The 19,576-nt window shown below is 29.1% G+C and overlaps 1 protein-coding gene and 1 pseudogene across 2 annotated transcripts in view; one reads left to right on the forward strand and one right to left on the reverse strand.

Annotated features, from left to right (window-relative positions):
• Positions 1-19,576, forward strand: part of LOC145287750 (monocarboxylate transporter 12-like) — a 474,029-nt gene that overhangs the window by 14,440 nt on the left and 440,013 nt on the right. The window lies entirely within an intron of this gene.
• Positions 8,407-8,529, reverse strand: LOC145288393 (U2 spliceosomal RNA; annotated as a pseudogene).

The following is a 19,576-nucleotide window of genomic DNA, read 5'->3' on the forward strand; positions in this document are numbered from 1 at the left end:
CCGAAAGCAAAACTGTAGCATTCAAAGCTGGTGAAGTTACCACTGTGTCAACGTGACATGCATATAACTGATTGAAAACAAAAGAGTAAAAATAAACTAAGATGAATATACAAAATGTAAAACAATTTTTTCAATTTTGACCCCTTAAAAACTATTTAAACTGACTAAAGACCAACAGAAGAACAGGCCGTAAAAAATCCAATCATTTGAGGCCCCTAGCGCTGCTCTGTGACTTTTCGTTTCGGACGAGATAGAGTTTGAAAATATGGAGACAGACAGACAGACATAGTGAGTTTTATAAATTAGATTATGGCGTGCATTCTTCAGAATTGTCAGATTTATTTTCTGCTTCCTTTGTTCCAGCATGTTTGACGCGTTGATCCATTGGTCTTCATCAATTCACTGTTTTAACACCTCATTGTAATACAGCTTCTTATTCAAGTAACTTCTTTCCAAGAATTGCAATCTTGTGGAACTGTATTCCTGCTGACTTTTTCCTCCTACCTACAGCCTTGGTCTTCCAAGGCTGAGGTGAAAACTGGATATCATGTCTTTGAGATAATCATCTTTCATTCTTTTCAGCTTCCTACATAAAATGGCTTCAAGCCTTGTCTGATGCGATTTCCAGAAAAGAGTAGAACCGTGAAATGTCATTATTACGCTATTGTTTACTCATTAAATTTTTGAACCAACTTGTTAAGGAAGTAAATTGTTAAGGAACCAAATTGTTAAGGAATCAAATTGTTAAAGACCCAAATTGTTAAGGAACTAAATTGTTAAGGAACCAAATGTTTAAAGAACCAAATTGTAAAGGAACCAAATTGTTAAGGAATCAAATTGTTAAGGAACCAAATTGTTAAGGAACCAAATTGTTAAAGAACCAAATTGTTAAGGAATAAAATTGTTAAAGAATCAAATTGTTTAGGCACCAAATTGTTAAGGAACCAAATTGTTAAGGAAGCAAATTGTTAAGGCACCAAATTGTTAAAGAACCAAATTGTTAAAGAACCTAATTTTTAAGGGCCTAAATTGTTAAGGAACCAAATTGTTAAGGAACCAAATTTTTAAGGGACAAAATTGTTAAAGAACCAAATGGTTAAGGAACAAAATTGTTAAACAACAAAATTGTTAAGGAACCAAATTGTTAAGGAACCAAATTGTTAAAGAACCAAATTGTTAAGGAACCAAATTGTTAAGGAACCAAATTGTTAAAGAACCCAATTGTTAAGGAACAAAGTTGTTAAAGAACCAAAGTGTTAAGGAACCAAATTGTTAAAGAACCAAATTGTTATAGAACCAAATTGTTAAGGAACAAAATTGTTAAGAAACCAAATTGTTAACGAACCAGATTGTTAAAGAACGAAATTTTTACGGTACCAATTTGTTAAAGAACCAAATTTTTAAGGAACCAAATTGTTAAAGAACCAAATTGTTTAAGAACCAAATTGTTAAAGAACCAAATTGTTAAAGAACCAAGTTGTTTAGGAACCAAGTTGTTAAAGAACCAAATTGTTAAAAAAACAAATTGTTAAGGAACCAAATTGTTAAGGAACCAAATTGTTAAGGAACCAAATTGTTAAGGAATCAAATTTTAAGGAACAAAATTGTTAAAGAACCAAATTGTTAAAGAACCAAATTGTTAAACAACAAAATTGTTAAGGAACCAAATTGTTAAGGAATCAAATTGTTAAGGAACAAAATTGTTAAAGAACCAAATTGGTAAGGAACCAAATTGTGAAAGAACCAAATTGTTAAGGAACCAAATTGTTAAGGAACCAAATTGTTAAAGAATCAAATTGTTAAGGAATCAAATTGTTAAAGAACAAAATTGTTGTGGAACCAAATTGTTAAGGAACCAAATTGTTAAGGAATCAAATTGTTAAGGAATCAAATTGTTAAGGAACCAAATTGTTAAGGAACCAAATTGTTAAGGAATCAAATTGTTAAGGAATCAAATTTTTAAGGAACAAAATTGTTAAGGAACCAAATTGTTAAAGAACCAAATTGTTAAGGAACCAAATTGTTAAGGAATCAAATTGTTAAGGAATCAAATTGTTGTGGGACCAAATTGTTAAAGAATCAAATTGTTAAGGAACCAAATTGTAAAGGAATCAAATTGTTAAAGAACCAAATTGTTAAGGAACCAAATTGTTAAAGAACCAAATTGTTAAAGAACCAAATTGTTAAGGGACCAAACTGTTAAGGAACCAAATTGTTAAAGAACCAAATTGTTAAAGAACCAAATTGTTAAAGAACCAAATTGTTAAGGAATCAAATTGTTAAGGAACCAAATTGTTATGAAACCAAATTGTAAAAGAACCATATTGTTAATGAACCAAATTGTTAAGGAATCAAATTGTTAAGGAACCAAATTGTAAAAGAACCAAATGGTTAAGGAACAAAATTGTTGAAGATTCATATTGTTAAGGAATCAAATTGTTAAGGAATCAAATTGTTAAAGAACAAAATTGTTGTGGAACCAAATTGTTAAAGAATCAAATTGTTAAGGAACCAAATTGTTAAGGAATAAAATTGTTGAAGAATCATATTGTTAAGGAATAAAATTGTTAAGGAACCAAACTGTTAAAGAATCAAATTGTTTAGGAACCAAATTGTTAAGGAACCAAATTGTTAAAGAACCAAATTGTTAAGGAACCAAATTGTGAAAGAACCAGATTGTTAAAGAATCAAATTGTTAAGGGACCAAACTGTTAAGGAACCAAATTGTTAAAGAACCAAATTATTAAGGAACTAAATTGTTAAGGAACCAAATTGTTAAAGAACCAAATTGTTAAGGAATCAAATTGTTAAGGAATAAAATTGTTAAAGAACCAAGTTGTTAAGGAACCAAATTGTTAAGGAACCAAATTGTTAAGGAACCAAATTGTTGGTAAGAACCAAATTGTTAAGGAACCAAATTGGTAAAGAACCAATTTGTTAAGGAACCAAATTGTTAAGGAACCAAATTGTTAAGGAACCAAATTGTTAAAAAACCAAGTTGTTAAAGAACCAAATTGTTAAGAAACCAAATTGTTAAAGAACCAGATTGTTAAAGAACCAAATTGATAAGGAACCAAATTATTAAAGAACCAAATTGTTAAGGAACCAAATTGTTAAGGAACCAAATTGTTAAAGATCCAAATTGTTGAAGAACCAAATTGTTAAAGAACCAAATTATTAAAGAACCAAATTGTTAAGGAACAAAATTGTTAAAGAACCAAATTGTTAAGGAACCAAATTGTTAAAGAACCAAATTGTTAAGGAACCAAATTGTTAAAGAACCAAATTGTTAAAGAACCAAATTGTTAAGGAACCAAATTGTTAAAGAACCAAATTATTAAAGAACCAAATTGTTAAGGAACCAAATTGTGAAAGAACCAAATTGTTAAGGAACCAAATTGTTAAAGAACCAAATTGTTAAGGAACCAAATTGTTAAAGAACCAAATTGTTAAAGAACCAAATTGTTAAGGAACCAAATTGTTAAAGAACCAAATTGTTAAGGAATCAAATTGTTAAGGAATAAAATTGTTAAAGAACCAAGTTGTTAAGGAACCAAATTGTTAAGGAACCAAATTGTTAAGGAACCAAATTGTTGGTAAGAACCAAATTGTTAAGGAACCAAATTGGTAAAGAACCAATTTGTTAAGGAACCAAATTGTTAAGGAACCAAATTGTTAAGGAACCAAATTGTTAAAAAACCAAGTTGTTAAAGAACCAAATTGTTAAGAAACCAAATTGTTAAAGAACCAGATTGTTAAAGAACCAAATTGATAAGGAACCAAATTATTAAAGAACCAAATTGTTAAGGAACCAAATTGTTAAGGAACCAAATTGTTAAAGATCCAAATTGTTGAAGAACCAAATTGTTAAAGAACCAAATTATTAAAGAACCAAATTGTTAAGGAACAAAATTGTTAAAGAACCAAATTGTTAAGGAACCAAATTGTTAAAGAACCAAATTGTTAAGGAACCAAATTGTTAAAGAACCAAATTGTTAAAGAACCAAATTGTTAAGGAACCAAATTGTTAAAGAACCAAATTATTAAAGAACCAAATTGTTAAGAAACCAAATTGTTAAAGAACCAAATTGTTAAGGAACCAAATTGTTAAAGAACCAAATTGTTAAGGAACCAAATTGTTAAAGAACCAAATTGTTAAAGAACCAAATTGTTAAGGAACCAAATTGTTAAAGAACCAAATTGTTAAGGAACCAAATTGTTAAAGAACCAAATTGTTAAAGAACCAAATTGTTAAGGAACCAAATTGTTAAAGAACCAAATTATTAAAGAACCAAATTGTTAAGAAACAAAATTGTTAAAGAACCAAATTGTTAAGAAACAAAATTGTTAAAGAACCAAATTGTTAAGGAACCAAATTGTTAAAGAACCAAATTGTTAAAGAACCAAATTGTTAAGGAACCAAATTGTTAAAGAACCAAATTGTTAAGGAACCAAATTGTTAAAGAACCAAATTGTTAAAGAACCAAATTGTTAAAGAACCAAATTGTTAAGGAACCAAATTGTTAAAGAACCAAATTGTTAAGGAACCAAATTGTTAAAGAACCAAATTGTTAAGGAACCAAATTGTTAAAGAACCAAATTGTTAAGGAACCAAATTGTTAAAGAACCAAATTGTTAAAGAACCAAATTGTTAAAGAACCAAATTGTTAAGGAACCAAATTGTTAAAGAACCAAATTGTTAAGGAACCAAATTGTTAAAGAACCAAATTGTTAAGGAACCAAATTGTTAAAGAACCAAATTGTTAAGGAACCAAATTGTTAAAGAACCAAATTGTTAAGGAACAAAATTGTTAAAGAACCAAATTGTTAAGGAACCAAATTGTTAAAGAACCAAATTGTTAAAGAACCAAATTGTTAAAGAACCAAATTGTTAAGGAACCAAATTGTTAAAGAACCAAATTGTTAAGGAACCAAATTGTTAAAGAACCAAATTGTTAAGGAACCAAATTGTTAAAGAACCAAATTATTAAAGAACCAAATTGTTAAGGAACCAAATTGTTAAAGAACCAAATTGTTAAAGAACCAAATTGTTAAAGAACCAAATTGTTAAGGAACCAAATTGTTAAAGAACCAAATTGTTAAGGAACCAAATTGTTAAAGAACCAAATTATTAAAGAACCAAATTGTTAAGGAACCAAATTGTTAAAGAACCAAATTGTTAAAGAACCAAATTGTTAAAGAACCAAATTGTTAAGGAACCAACTTGTTAAAGAACCAAATTGTTAAGGAACCAAATTATTAAAGAACCAAATTGTTAAGGAACCAAATTGTTAAAGAACCAAATTGTTAAAGAACCAAATTGTTAAAGAACCAAATTGTTAAAGAACCAAATTGTTAAAGAACCAAATCGCTAAATCGTTTTTAATTGAATGTTGTTTTTAATCTTATGTTTAGGATTTTTTCGATGAGACTTGATGCGACTTCAATGAGTGTCCAACCTTTCTTGCATGGGCACTTTTATTTATTTGTTAGTATACGCATGAAACTCTTATTTATTTGTTAGTACACGCATGAAACTCTAGTCCACTTCAAAGTAATCTCCTCTGGCTGCAATGCACTTGTTTTACAGTTCCAACATCTTCTGGAAGGTTCTATGGAAGTCCTCTCGTGTGAACATGTGGATGACTGTCGTCGCAGGCTCTTTCATCTCCTCAATCTTCTCATAACAACAGCCTCTAAGGTTTTCCTTGAATTTAGAGAATAACCAAAAGTCACAGGGAGCAAGGTCTGAACTATAGGGAGGGTGAGGAACTCTCCTCTGCCCATCTTTGGTTAAACAGTTTGTGACAAGGATGGAGTTGTGGACTGGTGCATTTGCACAAATCTTCCGCATCTTCAGTTCCTTGTGAATAATTGTATGTACAGTTCCCACACTGACATCAAACTGTGCACTTATTGTCTCTATAGACACACGACGGTCCTTATCCATGAAATTCTTTATTTGGCCAATCAACTTTGGTGTTCTGATATCCTTACTCACCCCGCACCTCATCATCCCTCACAAATTCCCTGCCTTCCTTGAATCTCTTATGCCACTCAGAAAGTGATGCTCGGTTCATGCTAGATGGTCCAAAATCAGTCTTAAGCCTTCCATACGTTTCTGTGGCATTTTTTTTTTTCACAGTTTAAAACAATTTTATTGCATATCGTTTTTTCTAATGTATCCTCATGTCCAGATTTTGTTTTTGAAATTCACCAGTTGTGTCAATCAGGCTTTAGTAGGATGTATTCCAATTCCTGGTGTAGCTGTTCATTTGAATGTGAAATCATGAAAATTGGTCAGTCATCTCATAAGATGTATAGCAATAACATACTGAATTTTCAAGAGTGTACAACAATTTTAAATACCTGTACTAAAAAAACTCTGGAAACTTATTGCGGCACTGCTTAATTTCTTGAGTGTCATTTCCACAACGTTTTGGCCGATGTAACCTTCAATCTCTTTCAAGTGTATTTTGTCAATTTGTTGGACTCGGTTTAAAGCTCCCCAAAATCCATGCTAGAATTGTCCGTAAGGATCCATGGTGTAACGGATAAAGTACTAGATACAATTCATATCTATAGGAAACTCTTCTCCAGTCGGATGATACAAACAATACAATTGCGAATTATTTCATATTTCAATCGTAGCAAACGGAACAAGAGCACACTACTCCATGGTTTGAATAAATGTGTTCGTTCAAAATTCTACAAAGATTTCCGAGGTGCATCCAGAGCATCACCACATTCCTCAGCATCCTATGGTATTTTTTAAAACTTTTTTTCAAGTATCGATTTTGCTGCAACCTAATGTATAGATGGGCAGGTTACTTTTCGAGATTTACAGATAACGAAGATATTGGATGAAGAACTTTTTTGAAAAAATTTGTGTTATTTGGATTGTTTGGACCACCGTTTTTATTTTGAATGTTATTTTCACGTTTCGGTTAATGTAACCTCTGACTTTTTTTTTTTTAGTTCTATCTTGTTGAACTCGGGAATCTTTCTGTCAAACTTGAGAATATGCAAAGAATTTCAAATGGAATCATCTATTTCATCAACAGGGGTAGCATGTTTTCATTTCGTCAGCCATGACCAAGTATTGTACTTTGAGTATTGCCTGTTGATATAATCCCATGAAAGTAATATATATATATATATATATATATATATATATATATATATATATATATATTGTTTGAATTAGCTGAGTAGTCTTGCTTCAGTTTGAATAATAAATCTGATATGTCGCGGTACGAAACAGGTGTCATAGTGGAGGTGGTGTTTTTTTGTGTAAAACCTGTGTATCTTTCAACATCTCTCCAAATATCTCTATGAACCAATATTTATGGCTTAACCAGCGAATCACAATATTGCAGGAGGAAAGACCCGGATGTACTTATATTCATTGCCTTGCCCACACTGAGGATTGAACCTTCAAGCACCAGAAGAGAGCCAATCAAACAAAGGATTCCATTTGAAATTGTGTGCAGATTCTCGAGTTTGACAGAAAGATTCCCGAGTTCGACAAGATACACCTGAAGAAGGTCGGAGGTTACATTGGCTGAAGTGTTGTGAAAATAACACTCAGGATGAGAATAATAGTCCAAAGAATCTCGGTGTATCTTGTCGAACTAGAAAATCTTTCTGTGGAATTTATGAATTCATATGGAATTTGAGAAGGAACCCTTTATTGAATCCACGTTCCATCTTAAGTAATTCAGGCGTGTATGATGAGTATCGCTCACACTAAGAATTGAACCTTCAACCTCCAGAAGAGTGTCACTTAGAAGTAAATTTTATCAAGTACCTTATAACTAGACCAGACTCCAAAGGACGCCAGTCAGAAACTCAACAAAATTGTATACCATACGTAAATGGCTTGTCAGAAAAACTTCAAAGAATATGCAATCAATTTGACATCAGGACAGTATTCAGAAGCGATTCAACTCTGCGAGTCAAACTCCCTACAGAAAAAATCATGACTAAAAACTTTTATATGAGGTCCCATCTAAACGTGGAAAACTATACAAGGTGAGACATGTCGTCCACTAAAAGAATGGTTTAGAAGAACAGAGAAAAGTCATGATACATTGAAAAGGTCGGGTATAGCTGACCATATCTGCAGAGAACAAGACCGATAGCCATTAGTCGCGTGCTCTCATGTAATGAATGAATGCGTGAATGTAGGATTGACATGAAATTCTTGAAGATAAACTAAAATGACCGAAAAATGGGCTGAAATGACTTAAATAAATAAAAAGTAAATGACTTAGAATGACTTTAATGAACTTAAGGATGAATTGAATGACCTTAAGAATGACTTGAATGCTTAAAAAATAACTGGAATCCTTCAAAAACAACTTGAAGAATGAATTGAATTGCTTGGAGATTGACTAGTTGTAAAGTGGGTGATCATTTTACATTAAATTAATACAGAAAAGTGATCCCCCACTTTATATCACAATAAGTACAGCATGTAAGAACAGATACTACACTTTGATCTTGGCTAAAAGGCCAAGAAAAGGGCATTTATTTGCTCCCCCACTGAGCAAATTAGGCACAAGGCCGACTTTTAATGTGAGGAGTGAACGGGAAATGGGGACTAACTCCCCGGGGAGTAGGGGAGCTGGATAGTGACAATTGGTATGAAGGGTTGCCTCTACATTGACCAAGGTCTTATATGGGGGTTTCCCCCACATATGGTCTTTGCTTGCAGTATCTACCAGAACAGATACTACACTTTGATCTTGGCAAAAAGGCCAAGTACAAAAGTGTTACGGACAGACCGACTGACGGACGGACCGACCGACTGAGTGACTTATAACGTCGCTTGCATGTGACTAAGAAAGGGAAACCATCTACCATTATGGGACAGAAGTAAAGAAGAACAATGAAGAGTAAGACGACTCAAAGAAGCAGCACAAATGCTGGGGAATAACCAATTACTAAGTAGACCTAGTATAGAATTTAACACGATATGGGAACCTTTAATTATAAATAATAGATGATATAAACAGTAATAAGTAAAGAAAGTGAACGTGTGTGTGAGTGTGTGTGTGTGTGTGTGTGTGTGTGTATGTGTGTGTGTGTGTGTACATTTCCCTACGCAATAACTCTGCCAATTTTCGGTCTACAGACTCCAAATTTGATATACAGGGTACTGAGATGTGGGAAAATCTTTGTAATCGGTTGTCAGCTAAAAATTTGGCTGTTAAGGGTTCAAAGTTCAATGATTTGACCTTTGAGAACTCTACCAAATCCCTCCGACAATTTGGGGTCTAAACAATTGAAATTTTAGATATAGGTTCCTTGAACATGGATCTAACTGAATAACTTGATTTGAGCCCAAAACAATAAATCTTAAGGGGTCATAATAGGGGTCAAAGTTAAAAAAATTGACCTTTTTTTTTGCTCAACATACATTTCCAAACACCCAGGCAACGCCGGGCTGAAATGCTAGTATATATATATATAGTAATAATACATAGTAATATTTACAACTAGAAATAAAATAGGTTTAAGACCCTTGGCGCAGAGGTTAGAGTACTTGAAAAAATCAATTATAAAAGTAATATTCTCCTGAACGTTGCAGGTTCAATTCTCAGTGTGGGCGACCGAAAAATACAATTGTAAATTACTTATCCAGTCATGGCTGATGGAACAAAAACATGCTACCCCCCCCCCCGAAGTAAATAATGGGTTCCATTTAAAATTCCGCCCAAATTCCTAAGTTCGACAGGACATACCTGGAGAAGGTCAGAGGTTGCATCGGTCGAAAAAGTTGTGAAAATGACACTCAAGATAGAACAGTCATAAAATGAATCCAAATAATACGAATAACCAATCCTCATCTCAAAAAATTCAGAAACATTTCATAATTGTTTTATTTTTGCATTTTTTGCCAGGTGCACGCTTTTGTCAAAATAATTTCTCGGTGCACACGGTATTTAACATGGTATCAAGTTCATAATTTTTATTCAAAATTTTATTTTTGCATTCGTCTGCCTGTTTTACAAGTATTTTAATGGAATGGGCTCTGATGAACCCATAGCACTTATGTACATAGCCCCGACAAACCTATCAAGCAGCAAAATCCCACACCTTCACCGCATGGTATCAAGTTCATAATTTTACAAGTATTTTAATGGTAAGTGCAATGACGGACTACAAGCTCTTGTACCCTCTCAGTGTAAATACCCCCAACGGACCCGACAAGAAGCAAAATCCCACCCCTACACAGTAGAAGCCTTCTACTTTAATAGTTTCTTCCCTATGACTTTCCAGCTTCCTGCTTCCCTGACTAGTTTGGCAAGCAGAAGTTTAAGTGTAATGTAAACAGACATCTCGCTGCTCAACTCCCTACATAGTATCCATGTAAATTATGTCCCAGATAGTAGCTTCTTACGTCAAAGTGGCACTGTTCCTTGTTTGGAGTGAAAATGCAATAAAAAAAAAAATGATTATTTGGTACATTTGATAATTATTGTATTGTTCTTGCTTTTGACGAGGTGCACGCTTTTGTCAAAACGATTTCTCGGTACACATGGCCTTGGTATTCAACAAGATGTCAGGTTCATCAGTTTTTATTCAAATGACCTTTTGATACATTTGATAATTATTTAGTTTTTTTTTTAATTTGTCGCTTTTGTCAGAACGATTCATCGCTACAAATAGCTTAGATATTTAACAGTAGATACAGCAGCTTTTTTTTTGCAAAAGCTATCATGGCCTTTGCTGGAATAACAGTTCTGAAGGCAACTGATTTCGATAACAATAGGTTATTGATTACACTGCGGCGTGTGGTTGCAAGCAGTCTTTGATTGATTCGATACACATAGTGACTGAATGTTCGCAGCTAAAGAGGCTGCCATGGTGATTCCTTGTTTAATCATCATCATCACGAAGAAGAAGAAGAAGAAGAAGAAGAAGAAGAAGAAGAAGAAGAAGAAGAAGAAGAAGAAATGATTTCCGATCAAGTGCGTCACTCTTAGACACAGTCGATCCTGGAAAATGGGTTCAGATCAAATCCACAAAGAGATTTTATCGTTCTCTTTGGAGTCAACAAAAGAAACATTAGCACACACACACACACACACACACACACACACACACACACACACACACACACACACACACACACACACACACACACACACACACCTACTCTCCCTCTAAATTAAAATATATATCTCTAAATCTTTAAATTTCTCTAAACGTCTCTCTAAATATTTCTCTCTAAATCTTAAATCTCTCTTAAATCTGTCTAAATCTGTCTAAATCTCTCTCTCTAAATATCTTCCTCTAAATCTCTTTAAATCTCAAACTTCTCTCTAAATCTGTCTGAACTTCTCTACATGTCTAAATTTTTCTAAATCTCTCTAAATCTTTCTAAATCTCTTTAAATCTTTCTCTATCTCTAAATTTTTCTAAATCTCTCTAAATCTTTCTACATCTCTCTAAATCTTTCTAACTCTTTAAATCTCTCTCTATCTCTAATTTTTTCTAAATCTTTCTAAATCTTTCTACATCTAACTAAATATTTCTAAATCTCTTTAAATCACTCTCTATCTCTAAATTTTTCTAAATTTCTCTAAATCTTTCTACATCTCTCTAAGTCTTTCTAAATCTCTTTAAATCTCTCTCTATCTCTAAATTTTTCTAAATCTCTCTAAATCTTTCTACATCTCTCTAAATCTTTCTAAAACTCTTTAAATCACTCTCTATCTCTAAATTTTTCTAAATCTCTCTAAATCTTTCTACATCTCTCTAAATCTTTCTAAATCTCTTTAAATCTTTCTCTATCTCTAAATTTTTCTAAATCTCTCTAAATCTTTCTACATCTCTCTAAATCTTTCTAAATCTCTTTAAATCTCTCTCTATCTCTAATTTTTTCTAAATCTTTCTAAATCTTTCTACATCTCTCTAAATATTTATAAATCTCTTTAAATCACTCTCTATCTCTTAATTTTTCTAATTTTTTCTAAATCTCTCTAAATCTTTCTACATCTCTTTAAATATTTATAAATCTCTTTAAATCACTCTCTATCTCTAAATTTTTCTAATTTTTTCTAAATCTCTCTAAATCTTTCTACATCTCTCTAAATATTTCTAAATCTCTTTAAATCACTCTCTATCTCTAATTTTTCTAAATCTTTCTAAATCTTTCTAACTCTCTCTAAATATTTCTAAATCTCTTTAAATCACTCTCTATCTCTAATTTTTTCTAAATCTCTCTAAATCTTTCTACATCTCTTTAAATATTTCTAAATCTCTTTAAATCTCTCTCTATCTCTAAATATTTCTTAATCTCTTTAAATCTCTCGCTATCTCTAATTTTTTCTAAATCCTTCTAAATCTTTCTACATCTCTCTAAATCTTTCTAAATCTCTTTAAATCACTCTCTATCTCTAAATTTTTCTAAATCTCTCTAAATCTTTCTACATCTCTCTAAATATTTCTAAATCTCTTTAAATCTCTCGCTATCTCTAATTTTTTCTAAATCTTTCTAAATCTTTCTAAATCTTTCTAAATCTTTCTACATCTCTCTAAATCTTTCTACATCTCTCTAAATATTTCTAAATCTCTTTAAATCACTCTCTATCTCTAAATTTTTCTAAATCTTTCTAAATCTTTCTAGATCTCTCTAAATATTTCTAAATCTCTTTAAATCACTCTCTATCTCCAATTTTTTCTAAATCTCTCTAAATCTTTCTACATCTCTCTAAATATTTCTAAATCTCTTTAAATCACTCTCTATCTCTAAATTTTTCTAAATCTCTCTAAATCTTTCTACATCTCTCTAAATATTTATAAATCTCTTTAAATCACTCTCTATCTCTAAATTTTTCTAAATCTCTCTAAATCTTTCTACATCTCTCTAAATATTTCTAAATCTCTTTACATCACTCTCTATCTCTAAATTTTTCTAAATCTCTCTAAATCTTTCTACATCTCTCTAAATATTTCTAAATCTCTTTAAATCTCTCGCTATCTCTAATTTTTTCTAAATCTTTCTAAATCTTTCTAAATCTTTCTAAATCTTTCTACATCTCTCTAAATCTTTCTACATCTCTCTAAATATTTCTAAATCTCTTTAAATCACTCTCTATCTCTAAATTTTTCTAAATCTTTCTAAATCTTTCTACATCTCTCTAAATATTTCTAAATCTCTTTAAATCACTCTCTATCTCTAATTTTTTCTAAATCTCTCTAAATCTTTCTACATCTCTCTAAATATTTCTAAATCTCTTTAAATCACTCTCTATCTCTAAATTTTTCTAAATCTTTCTAAATCTTTCTACATCTCTCTAAATATTTCTAAATCTCTTTAAATCACTCTCTATCTCTAAATTTTTCTAAATCTCTCTAAATCTTTCTACATCTCTCTAAATATTTCTAAATCTCTTTAAATCTCTCGCTATCTCTAATTTTTTCTAAATCTTTCTAAATCTTTCTACATCTTTTTAAATATTTCTAAATCTCTTTAAATCTCTCTCTATCTCTAAATTTTTCTAAATCTCTCTAAATCTTTCTACATCTCTCTAAATCTTTCTAAATCTCTTTAAATCACTCTCTATCTCTAAATTTTTCTAAATCTCTCTAAATCTTTCTACATCTCTCTAAATATTTATAAATCTCTTTAAATCACTCTCTATCTCTAAATTTTTCTAAATCTCTCTAAATCTTTCTACATCTCTTTAAATATTTCTAAATCTCTTTAAATCTCTCTCTATCTCTAAATATTTCTAAATCTCTTTAAATCTTTCTCTATCTCTAATTTTTTCTAAATCTTTCTACATCTCTCTAAATCTTTCTAAATCTCTTTAAATCTCTCTCTATCTCTAAATTTTTCTAAATCTCTCTAAATCTTTCTACATCTCTCTAAATATTTATAAATCTCTTTAAATCACTCTCTATCTCTAAATTTTTCTAAATCTCTCTAAATCTTTCTACATCTCTTTAAATATTTCTAAATCTCTTTAAATCTCTCTCTATCTCTAAATATTTCTAAATCTCTTTAAATCTTTCTCTATCTCTAATTTTTTCTAAATCTTTCTAAATCTTTTTACATCTCTCTAAATCTTTCTAAATCTCTTTAAATCACTCTCTATCTCTAATTTTTTCTAAATCTCTCTAAATCTTTCTAAATCTCTTTAAATCTTTCTCTATCTCTAAATTTTTCTAAATCTCTCTAAATCTTTCTACATCTCTCTAAATATTCCTAAATCTCTTTAAATCTCTCTCTATCTCTAATTTTTTCTAAATCTTTCTAAATCTTTCTACATCTAACTAAATATTTCTAAATCTCTTTAAATCTTTCTCTATCTCTAAATTTTTCTAAATCTCTCTAAGTCTTTCTACATCTCTTTAAATCACTCTCTATCTCTAAATTTTTCTAAATCTCTCTAAATCTTTCTACATCTCTCTAAATCTTTCTAAATCTCTTTAAATCACTCTCTATCTCTAAATGTTTCTAAATCTCTCTAAATCTTTCTACATCTCTCTAAATCTTTCTAAATCTCTTTAAATCTTTCTCTATGTCTAAATTTTTCTAAATCTCTCTAAATCTTTCTACATCTCTCTAAATCTTTCTAAATCTCTTTAAATCTCTCTCTATCTCTAATTTTTTCTAAATCTTTCTAAATCTTTCTACATCTCTCTAAATATTTATAAATCTCTTTAAATCACTCTCTATCTCTAAATTTTTCTAATTTTTTCTAAATCTCTCTAAATCTTTCTACATCTTTTTAAATATTTATAAATCTCTTTAAATCACTCTCTATCTCTAAATTTTTCTAATTTTTTTCCAAATCTCTCTAAATCTTTCTACATCTCTCTAAATATTTATAAATCTCTTTAAATCACTCTCTATCTCTAATTTTTCTAAATCTTTCTAAATCTTTCTACATCTCTCTAAATATTTCTAAATCTCTTTAAATCACTCTCTATCTCTAATTTTTTCTAAATCTCTCTAAATCTTTCTACATCTCTTTAAATATTTCTAAATCTCTTTAAATCTCTCTCTATCTCTAAATATTTCTAAATCTCTTTAAATCTCTCGCTATCTCTAATTTTTTCTAAATCATTCTAAATCTTTCTACATCTCTCTAAATATTTCTAAATCTCTTTAAATCACTCTCTATCTCTAAATTTTTCTAAATCTCTCTAAATCTTTCTACATCTCTCTAAATATTTATAAATCTCTTTAAATCACTCTCTATCTCTTAATTTTTCTAATTTTTTCTAAATCTCTCTAAATCTTTCTACATCTCTCTAAATATTTCTAAATCTCTTTAAATCACTCTCTATCTCTAATTTTTCTAAATCTTTCTAAATCTTTCTAACTCTCTCTAAATATTTCTAAATCTCTTTAAATCACTCTCTATCTCTAATTTTTTCTAAATCTCTCTAAATCTTTCTACATCTCTTTAAATATTTCTAAATCTCTTTAAATCTCTCTCTATCTCTAAATATTTCTTAATCTCTTTAAATCTCTCGCTATCTCTAATTTTTTCTAAATCCTTCTAAATCTTTCTACATCTCTCTAAATCTTTCTAAATCTCTTTAAATCACTCTCTATCTCTAAATTTTTCTAAATCTCTCTAAATCTTTCTACATCTCTCTAAATATTTCTAAATCTCTTTAAATCTCTCGCTATCTCTAATTTTTTCTAAATCTTTCTAAATCTTTCTAAATCTTTCTAAATCTTTCTACATCTCTCTAAATCTTTCTACATCTCTCTAAATATTTCTAAATCTCTTTAAATCACTCTCTATCTCTAAATTTTTCTAAATCTTTCTAAATCTTTCTAGATCTCTCTAAATATTTCTAAATCTCTTTAAATCACTCTCTATCTCCAATTTTTTCTAAATCTCTCTAAATCTTTCTACATCTCTCTAAATATTTCTAAATCTCTTTAAATCACTCTCTATCTCTAAATTTTTCTAAATCTCTCTAAATCTTTCTACATCTCTCTAAATATTTATAAATCTCTTTAAATCACTCTCTATCTCTAAATTTTTCTAAATCTCTCTAAATCTTTCTACATCTCTCTAAATATTTCTAAATCTCTTTACATCACTCTCTATCTCTAAATTTTTCTAAATCTCTCTAAATCTTTCTACATCTCTCTAAATATTTCTAAATCTCTTTAAATCTCTCGCTATCTCTAATTTTTTCTAAATCTTTCTAAATCTTTCTAAATCTTTCTAAATCTTTCTACATCTCTCTAAATCTTTCTACATCTCTCTAAATATTTCTAAATCTCTTTAAATCACTCTCTATCTCTAAATTTTTCTAAATCTTTCTAAATCTTTCTACATCTCTCTAAATATTTCTAAATCTCTTTAAATCACTCTCTATCTCTAATTTTTTCTAAATCTCTCTAAATCTTTCTACATCTCTCTAAATATTTCTAAATCTCTTTAAATCACTCTCTATCTCTAAATTTTTCTAAATCTTTCTAAATCTTTCTACATCTCTCTAAATATTTCTAAATCTCTTTAAATCACTCTCTATCTCTAAATTTTTCTAAATCTCTCTAAATCTTTCTACATCTCTCTAAATATTTCTAAATCTCTTTAAATCTCTCGCTATCTCTAATTTTTTCTAAATCTTTCTAAATCTTTCTACATCTTTTTAAATATTTCTAAATCTCTTTAAATCTCTCTCTATCTCTAAATTTTTCTAAATCTCTCTAAATCTTTCTACATCTCTCTAAATCTTTCTAAATCTCTTTAAATCACTCTCTATCTCTAAATTTTTCTAAATCTCTCTAAATCTTTCTACATCTCTCTAAATATTTATAAATCTCTTTAAATCACTCTCTATCTCTAAATTTTTCTAAATCTCTCTAAATCTTTCTACATCTCTTTAAATATTTCTAAATCTCTTTAAATCTCTCTCTATCTCTAAATATTTCTAAATCTCTTTAAATCTTTCTCTATCTCTAATTTTTTCTAAATCTTTCTACATCTCTCTAAATCTTTCTAAATCTCTTTAAATCTCTCTCTATCTCTAAATTTTTCTAAATCTCTCTAAATCTTTCTACATCTCTCTAAATATTTATAAATCTCTTTAAATCACTCTCTATCTCTAAATTTTTCTAAATCTCTCTAAATCTTTCTACATCTCTTTAAATATTTCTAAATCTCTTTAAATCTCTCTCTATCTCTAAATATTTCTAAATCTCTTTAAATCTTTCTCTATCTCTAATTTTTTCTAAATCTTTCTAAATCTTTTTACATCTCTCTAAATCTTTCTAAATCTCTTTAAATCACTCTCTATCTCTAATTTTTTCTAAATCTCTCTAAATCTTTCTAAATCTCTTTAAATCTTTCTCTATCTCTAAATTTTTCTAAATCTCTCTAAATCTTTCTACATCTCTCTAAATATTCCTAAATCTCTTTAAATCTCTCTCTATCTCTAATTTTTTCTAAATCTTTCTAAATCTTTCTACATCTAACTAAATATTTCTAAATCTCTTTAAATCTTTCTCTATCTCTAAATTTTTCTAAATCTCTCTAAGTCTTTCTACATCTCTTTAAATCACTCTCTATCTCTAAATTTTTCTAAATCTCTCTAAATCTTTCTACATCTCTCTAAATCTTTCTAAATCTCTTTAAATCACTCTCTATCTCTAAATGTTTCTAAATCTCTCTAAATCTTTCTACATCTCTCTAAATCTTTCTAAATCTCTTTAAATCTCTCTCTATCTCTAATTTTTTCTAAATCTTTCTAAATCTTTCTACATCTCTCTAAATATTTATAAATCTCTTTAAATCACTCTCTATCTCTAAATTTTTCTAATTTTTTCTAAATCTCTCTAAATCTTTCTACATCTTTTTAAATATTTATAAATCTCTTTAAATCACTCTCTATCTCTAAATTTTTCTAATTTTTTTCCAAATCTCTCTAAATCTTTCTACATCTCTCTAAATATTTATAAATCTCTTTAAATCACTCTCTATCTCTAATTTTTCTAAATCTTTCTAAATCTTTCTACATCTCTCTAAATATTTCTAAATCTCTTTAAATCACTCTCTATCTCTAATTTTTTCTAAATCTCTCTAAATCTTTCTACATCTCTTTAAATATTTCTAAATCTCTTTAAATCTCTCTCTATCTCTAAATATTTCTAAATCTCTTTAAATCTCTCGCTATCTCTAATTTTTTCTAAATCATTCTAAATCTTTCTACATCTCTCTAAATATTTCTAAATCTCTTTAAATCACTCTCTATCTCTAAATTTTTCTAAATCTCTCTAAATCTTTCTACATCTCTCTAAATATTTCTAAATCTCTTTAAATCTCTCGCTATCTCTAATTTTTTCTAAATCTCTCTAAATCTTTCTACATCTCTCTAAATATTTCTAAATCTCTTTAAATCACTCTCTATCTCTAAATTTTTCTAAATCTTTCTAAATCTTTCTACATCTCTCTAAATATTTATAAATCTCTTTAAATCACTCTCTATCTCTATTTTTTCTAAATCTCTCTAAATCTTTCTACATCTCTCTAAATATTTCTAAATCTCTTTACATCACTCTCTATCTCTAAATTTTTCTAAATCTCTCTAAATCTTTCTACATCTCTCTAAATATTTCTAAATCTCTTTAAATCTCTCGCTATCTCTAATTTTTTCTAAATCTTTCTAAATCTTTCTAAATCTTTCTAAATCTTTCTACATCTCTCTAAATCTTTCTACATCTCTCTAAATAATTTCTAAATCTCTTTAAATCACTCTCTATCTCTAATTTTTCTAAATCTTTCTAAATCTTTCTACATCTCTCTAAATATTTCTAAATCTCTTTAAATCACTCTCTATCTCTAATTTTTTCTAAATCTCTCTAAATCTTTCTACATCTCTCTAAATATTTCTAAATCTCTTAAATCACTCTCTATCTCTTAATTTTTTCTAATTTTTTCTAAATCTCTCTAAATCTTTCTACATCTCTTTAAATATTTATAAATCTCTTTAAATCACTCTCTATCTCTAAATTTTTCTAATTTTTTCTAAATCTCTCTAAATCTTTCTACATCTCTCTAAATATTTCTAAATCTCTTTAAATCACTCTCTATCTCTAATTTTTCTAAATCTTTCTAAATCTTTCTAACTCTCTCTAAATATTTCTAAATCTCTTTAAATCACTCTCTATCTCTAATTTATTCTAAATCTCTCTAAATCTTTCTACATCTCTTTAAATATTTCTAAATCTCTTTAAATCTCTCTCTATCTCTAAATATTTCTTAATCTCTTTAAATCTCTCGCTATCTCTAATTTTTTCTAAATCCTTCTAAATCTTTCTACATCTCTCTAAATCTTTCTAAATCTCTTTAAATCACTCTCTATCTCTAAATTTTTCTAAATCTCTCTAAATCTTTCTACATCTCTCTAAATATTTCTAAATCTCTTTAAATCTCTCGCTATCTCTAATTTTTTCTAAATCTTTCTAAATCTTTCTAAATCTTTCTAAATCTTTCTACATCTCTCTAAATCTTTCTACATCTCTCTAAATATTTCTAAATCTCTTTAAATCACTCTCTATCTCTAAATTTTTCTAAATCTTTCTAAA

This window comes from Euprymna scolopes, chromosome 11, assembly GCF_053919585.1.
Source record: "Euprymna scolopes isolate OS-2025 chromosome 11, ASM5391958v1, whole genome shotgun sequence".
Taxonomy (NCBI): Eukaryota; Metazoa; Mollusca; class Cephalopoda; order Sepiida; family Sepiolidae; genus Euprymna; species Euprymna scolopes.